This window comes from Pan troglodytes, chromosome 17 (assembly GCF_028858775.2).
Source record: "Pan troglodytes isolate AG18354 chromosome 17, NHGRI_mPanTro3-v2.0_pri, whole genome shotgun sequence".
NCBI lineage: Eukaryota > Metazoa > Chordata > Mammalia > Primates > Hominidae > Pan > Pan troglodytes.
In genome coordinates, this window is record NC_072415.2 from 68614289 (window position 1) to 68633899 (window position 19611).

General features: G+C 43.5%; 1 protein-coding gene and 1 long non-coding RNA gene across 8 annotated transcripts in view; one reads left to right on the forward strand and one right to left on the reverse strand.

The window, feature by feature from the left end:
* ALPK2 (alpha kinase 2) overlaps positions 1–19611 on the reverse strand; it is a 148230-nt gene that overhangs the window by 67328 nt on the left and 61291 nt on the right. The gene's annotated exons all lie outside the window — the stretch shown is intronic.
* LOC107969506 (uncharacterized) lies at positions 8424–19047 on the forward strand. Its single transcript, XR_001711371.3, has 2 exons — positions 8424–8980; positions 18831–19047. It is a non-coding gene; the product is annotated as an uncharacterized LOC107969506 (long non-coding RNA).

The following is a 19611-nucleotide window of genomic DNA, read 5'->3' on the forward strand; positions in this document are numbered from 1 at the left end:
GCTGGGATTACAGGCGTGAGTCACCGCGCCCAGCCAGGCTTGGTTTCTTGATTGGCAGAAAATAACCCCTCTGGCAGTACAATCACGGGTGACGCAGCAGGCAACAACGATTACCTGCTAAGACTGAGAGACAGCTTCATTCCAAAAAAGAGACAAAATTTCCTGGGATATTGAGATCGCTGAGAGGGACAACAACATTAATGTTGTTCTACTTGGTGCAATGAGCATGGTAAATGCTCAGAAATTATGTCAAATGAGTGAACATCTATCCAGTCTGATCTTTGTCCAACATCCCTTTGCCAACATATGTAGGAAGGTTTTGCCTCTTCAGTCTGGTTCTCTTCTCGTGTCAGATCTCAGCATCTCTCTGTTGAGACATTGATCTCCTACCTGAAAATTGCTCCAGGCTCCTGCGTTTTGGTTAATATGTAGCTTCTACTAAACTAAATCTCTTATTCCTCACTAATAGTTTGGTGCCTGGTTTGTCGGGGTCTTTTTTAGATCTAAACCGAAGCTTTATGTTCTCTTTTGAGTAGAGAGAGAGAAGCATCTTTTGTTTTAACCACAAATAATTGAGGTTTCAAGTATGTACCACTTAGAAGAAGACATCAGCATAACTGTACCGACTATAGCCAGGCACCATGCACTGAAAGTGAGGATGTCCAGTTCACCCTGGGCACAGAGCTATAAATTGCAAGGTACAACAGCAGGGTTGCATTTAAAGATGAGGGAAATCAAAGGTAAGATGTGAACTGAGGAGGACTATGGTGCAGATTACACCAGAAATTCAGGGGCCCCTTTGGATGGATCCATCGAAACAAACTTTCCCCTTGTAGATGGAAGGAAAAATAACAATTCACAGAAAAGTTTCTGGGAAGCTGAAGTTGGTAGGGAAATGCCTGGAGAACCAAGGAGGAGGAAAACATCTGGAATTCAATGTTGTGATTTGAGCTAGGAAGGCAAAATATACACTGAGCTGATATTTGTGCATATGATGGCTTGAAAATTCACACACCTTACTTCTCAGGTGCCTGAGTAAATGCAATCCCTTTATTTTGTCTCTGGAACCGATCCTGTCTTCCTCATGGGCCCCCAATCAGGGATGTGGGAGATGAGTGGAAAATAACAAAATTTTCTTTCTGATTAAGCCTGTTCTGGTCCAATCCCTTGGGCAGTCCTCTAGGGAATGCTCACCTTCTAGTACTGCTGGCCCCACCCTCTGGAAGACAGTGTCTGAGCTGCCCTGCATGGGTAGGTGGAAGGGTGGCTAGTTCCTGTGTCCCGAAAGGGAAGCAGGCAAAGCTCTCCTGTCCTCTCAGTTTCCCTTAGCTTGCTCCACCACAATCCCGGCATTGCAAAACGTGAAGTCAGGACCTACGTGCCCCTCTCGCCCTGACTCTGTCTCCGTCACCTTCCTCCTCCCAGTAGCTCTGAGCAGGGAAGGCTGTGTCCACTTGTCCACACCCTCACACCTGTTTGCTTTCAGATTGTGCAGAGATAAGATTCTCTGATCTAAGAAGAAAGGAACATAGAAAACTCTCTCAACAAAGCCAGACTGTAAGGTTATTGTCCTGCTTAAACAAATACAAAACCTATTTATTTTCATCTGTTTGCTTTCCACAGCACAACCCTTATCTATGCCTCTCTCACAGTACAACCCACATTCTGGTCTCTATGACATACAACCTCCTTCCCCTCCTCCATCACGTACAACCCCATCCCCATCTCTATCACGTAAAACCCTATCCCTGCCTTCATCATGAACAACCCCATCTCTGTCTCTATCACATACAACCCCATCCCATTTCCATCATATATGACTCTACCCCCATCTATATCATATACAACCCCATCCCCATCTCCATCATATATGACTCTACCCCCATCTATATCATATACAACCCCATCCCCATCTCTATCACCTACAACCCCATCCCCATCTCCATCACCTACAACCCCATCCCCATCTCCATCACCTACAACCCCATCCCCATCTCCATCATATATGACTCTACCCCCATCTATATCATATACAACCCCATCCCCATCTCTATCACCTACAACCCCATCTCCATCTCCATCACCTACAACCCCATCCCCATCTCCATCATATATGACTCTATCCCCATCTGTGTCATATACAACCCATCCCCATCTCCATCACGTAAAACCCCATCCCTGCTTTCATCATGAACAACCCCATCCCTGTCTCTATCACATATAACCTCATCCCTATCTCCATCACCTACAACCCCATCCCCATCTCCATCATATATGACTCTACCCTCATCTATGTCACATACAACCCCATCCCCATCTCCATCACCTACAATCCCATCCCCATCTCTATCATATATGACTCTACCCTCATCTATATCAGATACAACCCATCTCCATCTATATCACATACAACCACATCCCCATCTCCATCACGTACAACCCCCTCCCCATCATGTACAGCCCCATCCCCATCTCCATCATATACAACACCATCCCCACCTCCATCGTGTACAACCCCGTCCCCGCTTCCATCACGTACAACCCCATCCCCACCTCCATCACATACAACCCCATCCACATCTCCATCACATACAACCTCATCCCTATCTCCATCATATACAACCCCATCCTCATCTCCGAAACATACAACCCCATCCCCACCTCCATCACATACAATCCCATCCCCACCTCCATCACATACAACCCCATCCCCACCTCCATCACATGCAACCCCATCCCCACCTCCATCGTATACAACCCCATCCCTACCTCTATCATATACAACCCCTTCCTCATCTCTGTTGCATACAATCCTCTTCACCTCATCACCATCTCACCCCCGAGATGGAGGTAACCCTAGTTTCCTGGGCTTCTTTAGAAGGTCCCAGAAACAAAAATGGAAAAAAAACCCACATTTTTTTCTTAATAATTCACTGTATCTACACTATTGGCAACTGTACCTGTTTCCTAGGGCTGCAAATGACCACAAACTGGGCAGCTTAAAACACCACAGCTTTACTCCCTCAGTTCTGGAGGCCAGAAGTGTGCATTCAAGGTGTCGCCAGGGCTGCACTCCTCTGGAGGTCCTCCCTTGCCTCTTCCAGCTTCTGGTGGCTCCTGGCCATCCTCGCCATTCCCTGACCTGTAGATGCATCACTCCAGTCTCTCCCTCTGTCTTCATGTGGCCATCTTCCCTCTATATCTTTTCGTGTGTCCTCTCCTCTTCTTATAAGGACACCAGTCACTGGATTTAGGGCCCACTCTAGTCCAGTATGACCTTATCTTAGCTAATTATATCTGCAGGTTCCAGGTGCACAAAATTGCAGGGAACACGATTCAACCCACTAAAGCAATCCATTCTTTTTCCAGCCTGTCCTTTTGGCCCCCCACTCCATGGTCTCCCATTTACTGTCCACAATCAGCAGTGAAGCATAGTCACTTGACTGGGTGGGTGGTGTACACTTGAGAAGAGAAAGATTTCAAATGAGATTTTAGTGGCAGGACAATGATAGGGAGGTTGTCCCTCTCCTGGAAGTTATGCCTACTTCTGTGCTAAGCAAAATCTGTCCAGAGAGTGGAATTCAGTGCAGCCAAGTCTATTCCTTGTCACCAGCCCAGCCTTCCAGACCCTGCAGTCAGCACCAGCCACTTCAGAATGTTCTGATGAAGACCAACCCATGCCTGAGTGGAATGTTCTGCTATCTCCTTATGAAGAGGCAGGGACTGAAGAGTTCCTTAAGTTTATGGTCAGATTTAGACCCTGAACTAGAAATTTAAGAGATGAAGGAGTAAATGGTTCTCATGATGGTTATTTTCCCATCCAACCCCATCAGTTTGATGGTAAATGTGAAAGCACTTGTTTTTAAATCATCACTTTAAAAAAAAATGCCCCAAATCGCAAGGCAGTATCAAAATACCTGTGCTGACTCAGAAAGATAATTTTTCAAGCATCAGCAGAAAGGGGAACTCACAGAATTTGCAATTTTACCTCCTGCCCTACCTCCCACCCCCACCCCAGTTCTGCAAATGTGGTAGAGGCAGTCAATTGGAGGGGGCGGGGGAATATAATTTTTCATGTTTCTGTCTTGCCTCATTAACTAATCTAATTCCTTTCAACAAATATTGACAGACACTGTGTTTCTTCTGCACATTCCAAGATGAATCAGACCTAGTGTCTGTCCCAACCCAGCTCACAGAATAACACCCCAGCTGGGCAAACAAATGACTATATGTAAAGGCTAGCACAGAGACAGAAATAACTTGCTACAGTAGAAATAATCACTTGGGGGAGAAGAGAAGGGACAAGTGTATCAAGGAAAGATACAGAATCAATATATTTGCTGCTGATGCATGTACATTCATTAATTCCTTTATTCAACAAATACTTGTTGAAAGCCGTCTATGTTCCTGGCCTTGTCCTAGCTTCTAAGGAAAATATCACCAGACAAAGTCTCTGTCTTCTTGAAACTTACATTCTGTGTAGGGAGGTGGTCAAGACTTAGGGTCGGCAGGTGTTCTATAAGGAGAGAAGGTTGTTAATGATCTAGAAAGAAAGCTATGGCAGTGGCCCAGATGAAATTATGAAGCCTGGGCTACCGTGGTGGCTGGGGGAATGGAGAGTGGGTTGATTGTGTCCCCCAAAAATAGGTTCAAGTTCTAACCCTTGGTACCTGAGAATATGACTTTACTTGGGAGTAGGTTTTTACAAATATAATCACATTAAAATGAGGTCATACTGGATTACAGTGGGCCCTAATCCAGTGACTGTTGTCTTCCTGGGAAGAGAAAAATTTGAACACAGAGACACAGAGGGAAGAAGGCCATGTGATGATGGAGGCAGAGATTGGATTAATGTTGGCTCCAAACCAAGGAACCCCCAAGGGCTGCTGGCCACCACTGGAGCTAGGCCAGAAGTATGGGATGGCTTCTCTCTCAGACCTCCAGGGAAAACCGATACTGCCAACTGTCTGCTGATTTCAGACTGTGCCTTCTCAATTGTGAGAAAATAAATGTCTGATCCTTGAAGGCACCCCGGTTTTGGGTGCTTTGTTATGGCAGCCCTTGGAATTTAATACAGAGAGGAAAGTTCCATTGCAGAAGACACTGCGGAATTAGAACAGACAGGATTTGGGAATGGGTTAGACACAAGGCCTGAAGGCTAAGAATGCTTCAGCAACCACCCTCAGGACTCCAGCTCAGGGAATTTCACTACAAATAGGCTCAGTGAGGGATGGAGACTGCTTGCTCCAGTACTTGATACACCAAGTAAGTGCTTAATAAATGTTGATATGTTTAGGCTTTGTGTCCCCACCCAAATCTCATCTTGAATTGTAATCCCCATAATCCCCACGCGTCAAGGGAGAGACCAGGTGGAGCTAATTGAACAATGGGGGCGGTTTCTCCCATGCTGTTCTCGTGATAGTGAGTTCTCACGAGATCTGATGGTTTTCTAAGGGCCTGTTCCCTGCTTCACTTGGCATTTCTCCTTCCTGCTGCCTTGTGAAGAAGGTGCCTTGCTTCCCCTTCACCTTCTGCCGTGATTGTAAGCTTTCTGAGGCTTCCCCAGCCATGCTGAACTGTGAGTCATATTAAATCCTTTCCTTTATAAATTACCCAGTCTCGGGCAGTTGGGTTTTTTTTGTTTTTTGTTTTTTGTTTTTTTTGAGACAGAGTCTCACTCTGTCACCCAGGCTAGAGTGCAGTGGCATGATCTTGGCTCACTGAAACCTCTGCCTCCCAGGTTCAAGTGATTCTCCTGCCTCAGCATCCTGAGTAGCTGGGAATACAGGTGTGCGCCACAAAGCCTGGCTAATTTTGTATTTTCAGTAGAGGCGGGATTTCGCCATGTTGGCCAGGCTGGTCTCAAACTCCTGACCTCAAGTGATCCACTGCCTCGGCCTCCCAAAATGCTGGGATTACAGGCGTGAGCCACTGTGCCCACCCTCAGGCAGTTCTTTACGGCAGTATGAAAACGGACTAATACAAACGTGTTAGCTCAGCTATCGTCTTTGGGGCTGGAATGATGGACATTCGTGTGGATGCTTCTCAGGGTAGATCTATGTGGAAGACAAAGGCAGTCTGCCTAGCACAGAGTTGGTTCAGAATGGTAAAAAATCTGCCACTCTTGTCTCTCTGACTGCAGGGGTTTGAAGAAGAAAACTAGGCACCATGGTTGCTGATAGTGTGATGGGCTTCAGAGTTCATTTCTCATTCCCTGTCACTAAAGGCCACATCCTGATCCACCAGCCCTGATCATAAGACAGAGAGTAGCATCGCGGAGTGGGCACTGACCTGCAGGTGCTCCTCCTTCCACCCCATGGGGGATGTCCCCTCCCCGGCAGCCTGCCAAGGGTCCCCAGCCTCTAATTCTCTTGAGGATCTTGCCTAGGATCCCCGAGATCAGTGTGTCTTGTGCTTCAGTTGGTCCTTTCGACCAGCCATGAAGTAACAGGCTTCTCTGCCCTCCCTTTTCTCAGGTCTGGAGATTCAAAGGATCTGGCCTGGGGTTAACAAGCCTGTTTATGCCCATCATTGGAACCAGCTTGATATGGTTTGGCTGTGTCCCCACCCAAATCTTATCTTGAATTGTAGCTCCCATAATCCCCACATATTGTGGGAGGGACCCCATGGGAGGTAATTGAATCATGGGGGCGGGTTTTCCTGTGCTGTTCTCATGATAGTGAATAAGTCTCACAAGATCTAATGGTTTTATAAAGGGGAGTTCTTTGCACACCCTCTCTTATTGCCGCCATGTAACATATGGCTTTGCTCCTCCTTCGCCTTCTGCCATAATTGTGAGGTCTTCTTAGCCATGTGTAACTGTCAGTCCATTAAACCCAGTCTCGGGTATTTGTTCATAGCAGTATGAAAATGGACTAATACACAGCTCAACAGGCATATGGCAGGGTCTGCCTGGTACAATCTTAACACATAACACTTCAAGAGGGTGGGAACACAGAAAACTGCAAGTTCGAGTTGTTCGAGTAACAACTGGTTAAGCCAGAGCCTCTTCTTAACAATTAGATTCACTCCATATGTGGATTTGGAAGTAATTAACCTGCACTTCTTTAAAATATGTTAAAATTCACATTTTCAGGAGTACAGTAACTAGCTTAGGTGAGATAACACTGAGATTCGAATCATATCTAGGTACCCACAATGGCTAAGTCTAATCATTTCTTGGTTATTATCCTGATTTTCTCTTCTTTGTCAATGTATATAATATCACAAAAGAGCAAAGGTAAGCACTGAGCAATTCAGACTTGTTCCAAGCTGTCTGAAGGGAAAGAATTCTCATGTCTGACTTTGAATAGCACCATTATTAACCAATATTACTATTTATTGAATTGTTATAAAGTCTACCTACTCTGGAAATGTCCTCGCCAACCAGGTGCTAAGTGTACCCTTCATCATCTGGTGGGAAGTTGCAGGCCAGCTTTGCCTTGCACACTCCTGGAGAATGGGAGGGGCATGCATGAGGCCCGAAGAACCCCAACCATTTCAGTGGAGATGCTGGTGGCCCAACATGGTGAACACTGTCTCATCCCCCTGCCCTGACAGTAGGCTCTGCTACTTGTACATAGTTCTAACTGTGAAGGCCCTGGGCCTTTTAAAAACTTTTTTTGAGACAGAGTCTTGCTCTGTCACCCAGGCTGGAGTGCAGTGGCACAATCTCGTCTCACTGCAACCTCTGCCTCCCCAGTTCAAGCGATTCTCCTGCCTCAGCCTCCCAAGTAGCTGGGATTACAGGCACCCGCACCACGCCTGGCTAATTTTTGTATTTTTAGTAGAGACAAGTTTTCACCATGTTAGCCAGGCTGGTCTCAAACTCCTGACCTCAAGTGATCCACCAGCCTCAGCCTCCCAAAGTGCTGGGATTACAGGTTTGAGCCACCATGCCCAGCCTTAAAAACTGTCTTTTAAAGCTATTCATTAATTTATTGCACTAGATCTTACACACACACACACACACACACACACAACACACAATTCATGAGGTATGCAGTGAACAGGTATATAGTAAAAATTGTGTCTCTCCACCCAGTTACTCAGTCACCTTCACCAGAGGCCACCACTGTTATCGACAGTTATTTTAGTTTTGAGGAGAGCTAAGGAACTCAGACCTAAAATGGAATTAGGGAAGCTATTTAACCTCATCGATAGAGACAGAGCCTGGAGTCAGCAGCCTGCATTCAAAGCAAGGCTTCGCGGCTTCCTGACGTAGAGCCTGGCTGACAGGCTTTATCTCACAGGGCTGTTGAGATAATGAAATGAGCCAGCCGCTGCAAAGTGCTTAGCCCAGGCCCCGCACATTTCTACCTTCAATACGTGTCAGCTGTTATTAGCTACTGGGTGGTGGAGCTGGTGGAGGAAGGTGGGAGGGAAGGGTGGGGCATATTTAATCCTTTCTGGGGAAAGCCCTAAGCCCTCATTATACCAAGGGTAGAAATCCCTAGGAATCTGTTAGAAATGCATGGTCTCAGGCTCCTCCCCAGACTCGCTGAATCTTGACAAACTCCCCAGAAGAGAAGCACTGTCCTGTATGAACCTAGAGCCCCTGAGGGCTGGGCCACTGTCCTGTATGAACCTGGAGTCCCTGAGGGCTGGGCTGTGGCATCCCTGCCCCAGGGGAGACGGTGCTGCTGTCTCTTCATTGCAGACATGAGCCCTTAGACTTTGCATGATGAAAGCTCATGACAAACGCTACCTACTCCCGACCCCCAGCTTCCTATTCCACATAAGATCTCCTAAGCCCAATAACCTGTGACCTCACAGATGAATGGAACGTGTCCTCTTTCGTCCTGTAGCTCCACGGTAACCTGAGAGATGGCCTGGAGGCAGGGTGGCATGTTGTTTTTAAAGTGATACAAGAGACACAGTGGAGACCGTCCAATGAGTGGCATGGCTGCCAGGATGCCAACTGGGACACTAAAGCCCTGGCAGTGGGGGCTGCCCAGCAGGGCTGGCCACTGGAAATAAGGTCTGTGAGGGTTGAGGGCCGAGAGGCTGGAGGGGCTCATGGGTGACCAGTGCTGCTGTTTGCCACTTGTTCTAAACCAGCAGACCATGGCTAAGAACACTGCCATACAGGAAGCCGCCCTTCCTCTAGGGCAGAATCACACATGATGGTGGGGGAGGTGTGTCATTAGACATCGTCCAAACCCACAGTATGGGCACCACCGAGAGGGAACCCTCATGTAAATCATGGACTTTGGGTGACGGTGATGTGTCAATGTAGGTTTACTGATTGTGACAAATGCAGTCTCTGATGCCGTGTAGATAGTAGGGGAGGCTGTGCATTTGTGGGAGCAGGACATATATGGGAAATCTCTGTACTTCCTGCTCAATTTCTCTGTGAACCTAAAAGTGCTCTAAAAAAGTCTATTAAGGAGAAAAAGAATTATATATAAGAATTACATATAAACTATAGTGTGTGTATATATATACACACATATATATACGTGTGTGTGTGTGTGTATATATATATATGTATTTATAGTTTGTCATTGGATCAGCTGTAAAAGAGGAAAGAAAACCAACATTGAGGCCCAGGGCAATAGCTTTTAAAAAATTACAATAGAGCTGAGTACATGCAGTCCCAGCTACTGGGGAGGCTGAGGTGGGAGGATTCCTTGAGCTCAGGAGCTTCCAGGCTGCAGTAAGCTATGATCACACCACTGCACTGCAGCCTGGATGACAAAACGAGATCCCGTCTCTAAAATATATAAAAATAATCACAATGACAACAGAAATCACTTAGAGCTGGACTATCCAACCTGGGAGCTTTGAGCCACATGTGGTTAGTGAGGCTTGAAATATGCCTAGTTTGAAGGAGGAACTGAATTTTTAATTTTAATTAATGTGCATGTAAATTTAAAAGCTGATATATGTGATATTGTTAGGAAGAAATTTTAATAGGTTTGGAACAATTTGGATATGTGAATCTACCCTTCCAAATTAATTTCATGAACTCTAAATACAGATCAAGTATTTCCAAAGAATAATTAGCGTCCAAATTGAGATATGCTATGAATGGAGAATATACACCAGAGTTTGAAGACTTAATACCAAAAAAAGTAAAATATCTCATTAACAATTTTTATATTTACATATTGAAATATTTGGTTATACTGAGTTAGTAAAATATATTATTAAAGTTCACTTCACCTGTATCTTTGTACTTTTTAAAAATTTGGCTTCCAAAAAAAGTAAAAGACGTAAGTGTCTTACCATCATACACTGCTGGTAGGAATGTAAAATGGCATAGCTGCTTTGAAAACCAGTGTGATGATTCCTCAAAAGGTTACACATAGAGTTACCCAGCAATTCCACTCTTAGGTACTTACCCAAGATAATTTGAAAACATATGCCCACAAAAAGATCTCGTACATAAATGTTCATAGCAGCATTACTCGTAATGGCCACACAGTGGAAACCACCCAAATGTCCATTAACTGATACATGACTAAAACCACACCTGGTATGCCCATAAAATGGAATATTATTCGGCCATAAAAAGGAGTAAAGTATTGATAGATGCTCCCACATGGGTGACCCTTGGAAACATTACACTAAATGAAAGAAGCCAGACACACAAAAGCCATCTACTGTATGATTACGTTTATACAAAATGTCCAGAACAGGCAAATCTATTCAAGACAGAAAGTATATTAGGATTTGCCAGGGGCTGGGGGAAGAAGGGGAGAGGAAGTGACTGTTAATAGGTATGGGTTTCTTTCAGGTATAATGAAAGTGTTCTGAAATTAAATAGTGGTAATTGTTGGTTGCACAATTTGTGATTGTACTTACAAAAAATTACATATTTGGCTTGCATTAAATTTCTATTGGACAGCACTAATTTTAATGAGATAACTATTTTCTTTCCCAACTGTGATTAGTGATGGTATATAATCTAGCCAAAGCTAATCAACGTGGGGTGATTTTTGCCCCCATCCCCACCCCATGGGAGCTGTGGCAATGTCTGGAGACATTTTTGATAGCCACAACTGGGGTTGGGGTGAGGGGAAGAGACTGCTACTGGCCAGGGATGCTGCTAAACATCCTACAACCCACAGGCAGCTGCCCAGAACAAAGAATTATCTGGCCCACAATATTGTAGTGTGGAGGTTGAGAAACCCTGCACTAAAGGCTGCTCAGAGGATCCCTGCCCCAGCTACAACCTCCTTTGCTCCATCTCTGCTGCTTTGACTTTCCAGGGGTCTGATTCAGGGTGTGGCCTTCTCAGAAGACTTTCTCCTGGAGTCCACCCCATCACAGTCCTCAGGCCAGAAACTCCTAGTGATTCTGTGGACTTGGAAACTTCCTAAGAAGAATCCTGAAAGGGCCCAGGGATTCTATAGTTGATTGGCTATGGAGTCTCTGACTCAGGCCTGACCTTCTGAGGCTTCTTGGGTCCCCAAGTGTGATACTCTCAACGAAGCTGGCTTCATGCCAAGTAGATTGCCATTTTTCTTGTTGTTTTCTCTTCCACATCAGATTTTCTAAGCCAAAGACAACTGGAATTTGCAAAGTCTGCGTGAGGAATGGGCTGCTTCTCTGACACCTGAAGTAAAAACCCAACCAGGGATATCCAGACTTGCCTTCAAGCATGTTATTTTCAAATTACCTGCTCTGTCTGTTTCTGATAACTGCTGTAACAAATTACCACAAATTTAGTGGCTCAGAACAACATAGATTTATTACTTTACAGTTTGGGAGGTCAGAAGTCCAACATGAATCTCACTGGGCTACAATTAAGGTGTCAGGAGGGCCATGTCCTTCTGGAGGCTACAGAGGAGTGACGTGGTTTGGCTGTGTCCCCACCCAAATCTCATCTTGAATTGTAACTCCCACAATTCCCACATGTCATGGGAGGGACCCAGTGGGAGGTGACTGAATTATGGGGGCAGTTCTTTCCTGCACCGTTCTCATGATAGTGAATGAGTCTCACAAGATCTGATGGTTTTGAAAACAGGAGTTTCCCTGCAGAAGCACTCCCTTTGCCTGCTGCCATCCATGTAAGACATAACTTGCTCCTCCTTGCCTTCTCCCATGATTGTGAGGCCTGCTCAGCCATGTGGAACTATGTGTCCATTAAACCTCTTTTCTTCCCATTCTTGGGTATGTCTTTATCAGCAGCATGAAAACTAATACAGGGAGAGAATCCCCTCTGTCCAGCTTCTGCAGTTGGCCTGCATCCCTTGGCACATGGTCCTTTCTCGACCTTCAAAGCCAGCACAGTAGCATCTTCAAATCCTTCTCTGACCTATGCTCCTGTCTCCCTCTTCCACTTATAAGGACCCTTGGGACCAAGTGGGACCATGTGGGTCAAAGCTAATCTCCCCATGTCAGGGTTGATAAACTTAATCACATCTGCAAAGTCCCTTTTGCCATAATTCACTTCAGTAACATATTCACAGGTTCTGAGAATCAGGATGTGGATGTCTTTGGAGGGAATTATTCTGCATACCATACTGTTACATGGGCATGGGCAGTCTACTTCAGGGGGCAGGGTCACTTAGGCACACTCTGCTGCCTTTGTTCCATAGGGAAAAGAAATAGGGTATTTTTGTTTTTCCAGAGTTGGAGAATTTGCCCAATCTGAGTTCTCAGGTAGTTAGATGCTGACTTTCCAGATCTAATTCTCAGTAGGCCTATGCCCCAGAATGGCCAGTGAGAGATTTACTTTTCCATTTTTATATCTTTGAATAGCTTCAAGTGAATTACTGTGATTGAGATTTTTTTTATTATTTGGGATTACAATGCTTCTGAAGTTGTCACACTTGCTGAGTTTAAATCCCCTCTAACAGGTAAACCTATCAGATTACATGACAATGTTCAACTTAACATTTATTGAGATCTGTCAGTTACCGTATGTGCCCAAGAAAGCTCAGCAGTGACCCACAAGGAATATAAAATCTAGCAGGGGAGATAAAGAAGTATACTTCCAATCTAACCCCAGTGTGATGTGCAGCAAAGGCTCTAAAGTCAGTAAAATAGCTTTAGGACTCTACTGGGGAGGGTGTGAGGAAGGGCTGGATGGTTATGCGAGGATGCTGAAATCTTGAAAGGGTGATGAAATAAGCCACATTGGAACACTGGGCCTTCAGGAATGGGCCAGAATCCTTTAAGGTCAAATCTAAAAAGGGGTTGTCCTCAGTGTCCTGGAGGACAGGAAAACAAACCTTAATGGTAGGCATTAGGAAATTGTCTTAAAGATCCCCCCCCCAAAAGCAGACCCTGAGACAAGAAAGTGGATGCAGTTAGTTTATTCAGGAGATGATCCCAGAAAACATGGGGAGAAAGGGGGAATATAAGATGGAAGCAAAAACCACCAGGAAATGGGAATGAATGAATGACTGTGGGCTGCTGTGGACAACAGGGGCCTGATCACTGGGGATCCTCTAAAGAATCGTGTGATGAATGTCTTAGACTCACTCCACAGGAAGCTACGGAGTCTGGGACACTGTCTACCAACTCCCACCCCCATTGGTGGAGGACTTTCCTGACTTCCAGATCCACTTTCTGGTGTGGCCAAGCAACCTCCCAGCTCATGAAGTTCTCAGGCTGTGGGAGCTGTCAGGTGGTGGAAACTTCACCTGCAGCTGCAGGGAACCTAGGTGGACTGAGTAGCTATGGGGCAGGGCATTATCAGCACCTGCCTTGGGAGTAATTGAGTATTTTCAACAATCTGGATGCTGGGGCCAATCCATGGGGTTCTTTCACCTGAGTTATTCTGACTACACTCAGTCAGCATTCAGTGATCATCCTCACCTTCACCCGCTTCAATTTGTGCTGTGTTGATCTGATTTTCTTATGGAGCTTGAGTTCCAGTTTTGTCACTTACAGATAGAGGTGCCCTGGGCATGTTAATTAACCTCTTTGAGCCTTATGGGCCAGCTCACAGTTTTGTTACATGGACTACCAGAAATGCCAAATGTTGGACATTAATATAGTACTTGGAACACACAAATATTCAATGAACAGTTATGATTTTGTGGATGATGGCAACACTTCTGTTTCTCTCTACCATCAGTGCAGACTTTTGACCTATAGAAGTTGAGATGATGATCTAAAAATTTACCTCCAAGATGGTTTCATTTTCAGTCTTTTTAACTATAGAACTGACTGATGTAATTTGTGACTTACTGCTTATTTTTGGTAAGTAACAATTCCATTTCAGAAAAATGCCTTACTGAAGTGTCAGTTGGTGTCGTGCCATAAGCACAATATCAGCATCATTCAAAAGAACCTAGAGCCTCCCAGTGAATAGGCTAACCTCTGGTATAAATTAGGTACACATGGAAGCTATTTTTGACTACAGGGATGCCCTTTAGTGGTTCACTACATTTATGTACCAAATGGCTCCCAAATTACCTGGAGCTGTGGATGTAATTTCTGAGGGTGAATTTATGTCTCAGCTCAGGCTGCTATCACAAAGGGCCATATATTGGGTGGCTTAAATAAGAGACATTTATTTCTTCTAGTTATGGAAGCTGGGAAGTCCAAGACAAGGTGCTGCTGATTGAGTTCTTGGTGAGGGTTCTCTTCCTGACTTGCAGGTGGCTGCCTTCTCGTTGTGTCCTCAGATGGCAGAAAGAAGAGAGGAAGCAAGCTCTCTGGTGTCTCTCCTTACAAGGGTTCTAATCTGGTCATGGGGCCCCAGCCTCATGACCTCATCTAAACCCGATTACTTCCCACAGACTCCACCTGCTAATAGTATCACATTGGAGGTTAGGACTTGGACATATAAATTTTTAGGGGTTACAAACATTAGCCCATAGCACCTTAGGATTACAGAGTGATGCTCCCCCTGGGGGAATTTGGCAGCTCATATAATACAGTCTTACCATATATGGTCCTAGAAATATAAGAAAGGAAATGATATCCATATCTATTGGCTCAATTTTTTTTTTACAACACTCATTTTTAGAGCCCTTGGACTTTTGAGGGGCTCCTATCTAGCATCTAACTTTCAATATCTGCTCATGATCACACTATTCCCTCAGTGATCAAAGAAAAACATTCTCTTGCTGGCTTTTCATCTCTTAAAGGATTTTTAAAAGCTGTAGTTTTATAATATGCATCCTATTTTTCCAGTAAAACAGAGTGGAGCTCATGTTGTGAAACAGCTAGAAAGGGGGAACAGAGACATTTTGTTTTTAAAACCATGAAATGTATTGTCAGTTACCTTAGGTAAGAGTGAAAGAAGTGACTTTGAGACTGACTCATTTAGGCTAGAATTGGTATGAGGTATAAGCGCATTAAGCTGAGAAAATGACCAGGACTGTAGCTTTGGTTCTGCCAATAAACAAATGGTGTGACCACAGGCAAAGAGATTACTCTTTCTCTCATGAACCTGTAAGTTTCTCAAGGGAAGAAACAACATATATATTGCTTTGTAAATTGTTTCCAAGCATTTAAAAAATATCTTTAAATATTTTCAAGGCATGATTTTTAATGCCTGCATAGTCCAAAGAATATTGTACCATAATATATTTTACCATTCCTCCATTGTTAGATTGTTCTCAGTGTTTCATTATTGTGAACCATGCTACAATGAAAAGACTCTTGTCCCGATGGCTCTATTTATACTTCTGATAATTTTATTAGGCTAATTACAGGACCAAAATTTACATGTTAAAGGATTAGTAAATATCACCAATTTGACATCCAGAAGGGTTGTACTAATCTGCACTCTTGCCAGCAGTGTAAGAGAAAAATCTGTTTCCATACAGTCTTATTAGCATGAAGTATCATCACATTAAGAACAATCTCTGAAAATTGAGAAAGGAAGGAAAGGAGGAAGGCAGAAAGGAATGGAGTTGATAAGTTTATGATGAATTTCATGAATTGCGTATTTGATGTCTTTGTTCTTTTTTTTTTTTTTTGAGATGGAGTTTCACTCTTGTCGCCCAGGCTGGAGTGCAGTGGTGCGATCTCAGCTCGCTGCAGCCTCTGCCTCCCTGGTTGAAGCGATTCTCCTGCCTCAGCCTCCCACATAGCTGGGATTACAGACATGCGCTACCACACCCAGCTAATTTTGTATTTTTAGTAGAGATGGGGTTTCTCCATGTTGGTCAGGCTGGTCTCCAACTCCCGACCTCAGGTGATTCGCCCACCTCGGCCTCTCAAAGTGCTGGGATTACAGGCATGACCCACCACACCTGGCCCTGTTCATTTTTTATTAAGCTATTCATCTTTTCTTACATCACTTTCTTTGTACATCACAAGTGCTTTTCTAAGTTTTTATTTGTTTTTAATATCAGTTTATGGTGGGGGTTTTTGTGCAAAATTCTTACATCATCAGATTTTTTTTTTTTTTCCTTTTTGCTTAAACAGACTTTCCTTACCATGAAAGCCACAGTCTCTTCCACTTTGTTTGATATTTATTTTGGCAGCTGATGTAAAATTAGGGATTCACAGGACCTCATTGCCTCGGAAATTAACAGATCTTCATGTTTGATCCCTTCAGTTTACACTGAGGAAAGAGGCCCAAAGAGAGGAAAGGAAATTACCCAAGGATATACAGTTGGTTAATAGCAGAACCAGAACTAAAATCTAGCTCTCAGTTTATGTCTTCCTTTTGGAGAGGATGTGGAGAAATAGGAACACTTTTACACTGTTGGTGGGACTGTAAACTAGTTCAACCATTGTGGAAGTCAGTGTGGCGATTCCTCAGGGATCTAGAGCTAGAAATACCATTTGACCCAGCCATCCCGTTACTGGGTATATACCCAAATGACTATAAATCATGCTGCTATAAAGACACATGCACACGTATGTTTATTGCGGCATTATTCACAATAGCAAAGACTTGGAACCAACCCAAATGTCCAACAATGATAGACTGGATTAAGAAAATGTGGCACATATACACCATGGAATACTATGCAGCCATAAAAATGATGAGTTCATGTCCTTTGTAGGGACATGGATGAAACTGGAAACCATCATTCTCAGTAAACTATCGCAAGAACAAAAAACCAAACACCGCATATTCTCACTCATAGGTGGGAACTGAACAATGAGATCACATGGACACAGGAAGGGGAATATCACACTCTGGGGACTGTGGTGGGGGGGGGGAGGGGGGAGGGATAGCATTGGGAGATATACCTGATGCTAGATGACGAGTTGGTGGGTGCAGCACACCAGCATGGCACATGTATACATATGTAACTAACCTGCACAATGTGCACATGTACCCTAAAACTTAAAGTATAATAAAAAAAAAATTTTTTTTTAAGTTTTCAATATTATCAGTAAAAATAATTTCCTTAAACATTTAAAAACATTAATCACCCCTCCAAATGTTAGGTTCCTTGCTTCCCTCTCCAGAGTTAAGCCTATCATTTGAATGTATTCTTCCAGATCTAAAAAATAATTTTATGTATTTATATATGTATATACAAATAACATATACTACTATGGAATGGTTGGGGGGCATAAACTGTATCATATTGTATGTATTATTCTTCAGTGTACCTTTCTAATTCTATGTTGTTTTGAAGCATCCATCATTTGAGCAGGCCACATTTTATTTAGCCAGTTACTCATGAACATTTCCTTAGAAACGTTTCCTTAGAAATAATTCTACAACACACATGATGTCACATGCTTCCTTGGGCCTTCATGCAAGCTTCTCTCAAGAGTCGATATTGAGAGGTGAAACTGCTGCATCATGGCTAATGCCCTTTTCAGTTTTAAGAGATTTTAGGAGATTTTTAAAGAGATTTTGCCAAATTAATCTTACTGGCAATGTACCCATTTCCTTATAATATCAGCTTGGTACTGTACTTTTAATTTTTTTATCTATCTGATGAAAGATGTTATATCTTTAAAATTTGTATTTTCCTAATTACTCATAAGGTTGAGCATCTTCTTGCATATTTATTGACCATTTATCTCTTCCATAAACTTTGTATATATTTACCTTTTAAAAATAATTCAATTGTTAGGGATGTTTTATCTATTTGATTTTTATATACCCTGGAAATTAATCTTTGTCTATTACAATGTCCTACATAAAAAGTGTATCACTTTAATTTTCTTAGTGGTATTTTTGTTCTATAGAAAAACTTTAATTTGATGTAATCAAAATTATTATTTCTTTTTTCTTCCTTCCTTCCTTCCTTTCTTTCTTTCTTTCTTTTTTCTTTTTCTTTCTTTCTTTTTCTTTTTTGAGATGGAGTCTTGCTCTCTCACCCAGGCTGGAGTGCAGTGGTGCAACCTCTGCCTCCCGGATTCAAGCAATTCTTCTGCCTCAGCCTCCCGAGTAGCTGGGACTACAGGCGTGCACCACCACGCCCCGGCTAATTTTTGTATTTTTAGTAGAGATGGGATTTCACCATATTGGCCAGGCTGGTCTAGAACTCCTGACCTCATGATCCACCTGCCTCGGGCTCCCAAAGTGCTGGGATTATAGGCGTGAGCCACTGCACCAGGCCTATTATTTTCCCAAGAAGATCTTATATCTCTCAAGATCATGAAAATCATTTTGAAAAATTGTTTCAGTACTTTATAGTTTTTTAAAAATTTTAACTCAGAGATCAAATAACATCAGTTTATTGGGGGTCCATTGTAAGGTACTGATACCTTTTCCATATGGTGGCTAATTGTGTCAGCATTGAAGCACTTGTCTCTTCCCTACAAGTTGAAAGACTATTTCTATCCATAAACCAAATTCCAGTATTGGATTCTGTACTCTTTCCTCAGTTTGGTTTATCTACTTATTTACGGCAACTCCCACACTATCTCATGACCACAGCTTTATCATTTGTCTTGATATATGATTGGGTTAGTTCAATGCTTTTTCCATCTCCTTTCAGAGATGCAAATTCATCTTCTATCATAGCCAAAGAAGACCAACAAAGACCAACAGAGGCCATGTCTCGCATTCAGCTCCAACAGCAGGCAGTAGATTTGTTACAGAGACTAAAACCCACCTTATTGCCAAGTGACCCTCCTCTCACCAGCCTCCCCTGCTGCCACCCAAATTCCTGCCACTGAACTACTCCTCAAAATAAAACACAGCTGTAAAATGCACACCTGTTTTGGATTAGTTACAATAAATCAGGATCTGTATTTATTTCAGTTCCCCAGACAGGTGAAGAACAAGCTGCGTTTATAGCAAGCCAACTAGAAAGCAGAAGAAAATTCCAGTCACGAGTTTTTGTTTTTCCTCTTAGGGCAAAGGAGGTTACACTTGAGGAGCCTAAATTTCTTGTTGTTTCCAAACTCCTGTGAGTCTTTACAGAAATGCCTCTAAAAGTTGTAGTATTCTCTCTCTAGATCCATCTAACTGAGCCCATGGTTTCCAAACTTTAATGCCCAAGAGAATCCTCAGACCGCATATTAAAAATGCAGGTTCAGGCCTGCATATTTTTTCACGGTGGCTCACGTCTATAATCCCAGCACTTTGGGAGGCCGAAGCAGGCAGATCACCTGAGGTCAGGAGTTCGAGACCAGCGTGGCCAACATGACAAAACCCTGTCTCTACTTAAAAAAAAAAAAAGGCCGGGCGTGGCGGCGGGCCCCTGAGGTCCCAGCTACTCGGAAGGCTGAGACAAGAGAATCGCTTGAATCTGGGAGGCAGAGGTTGCAGTGAGC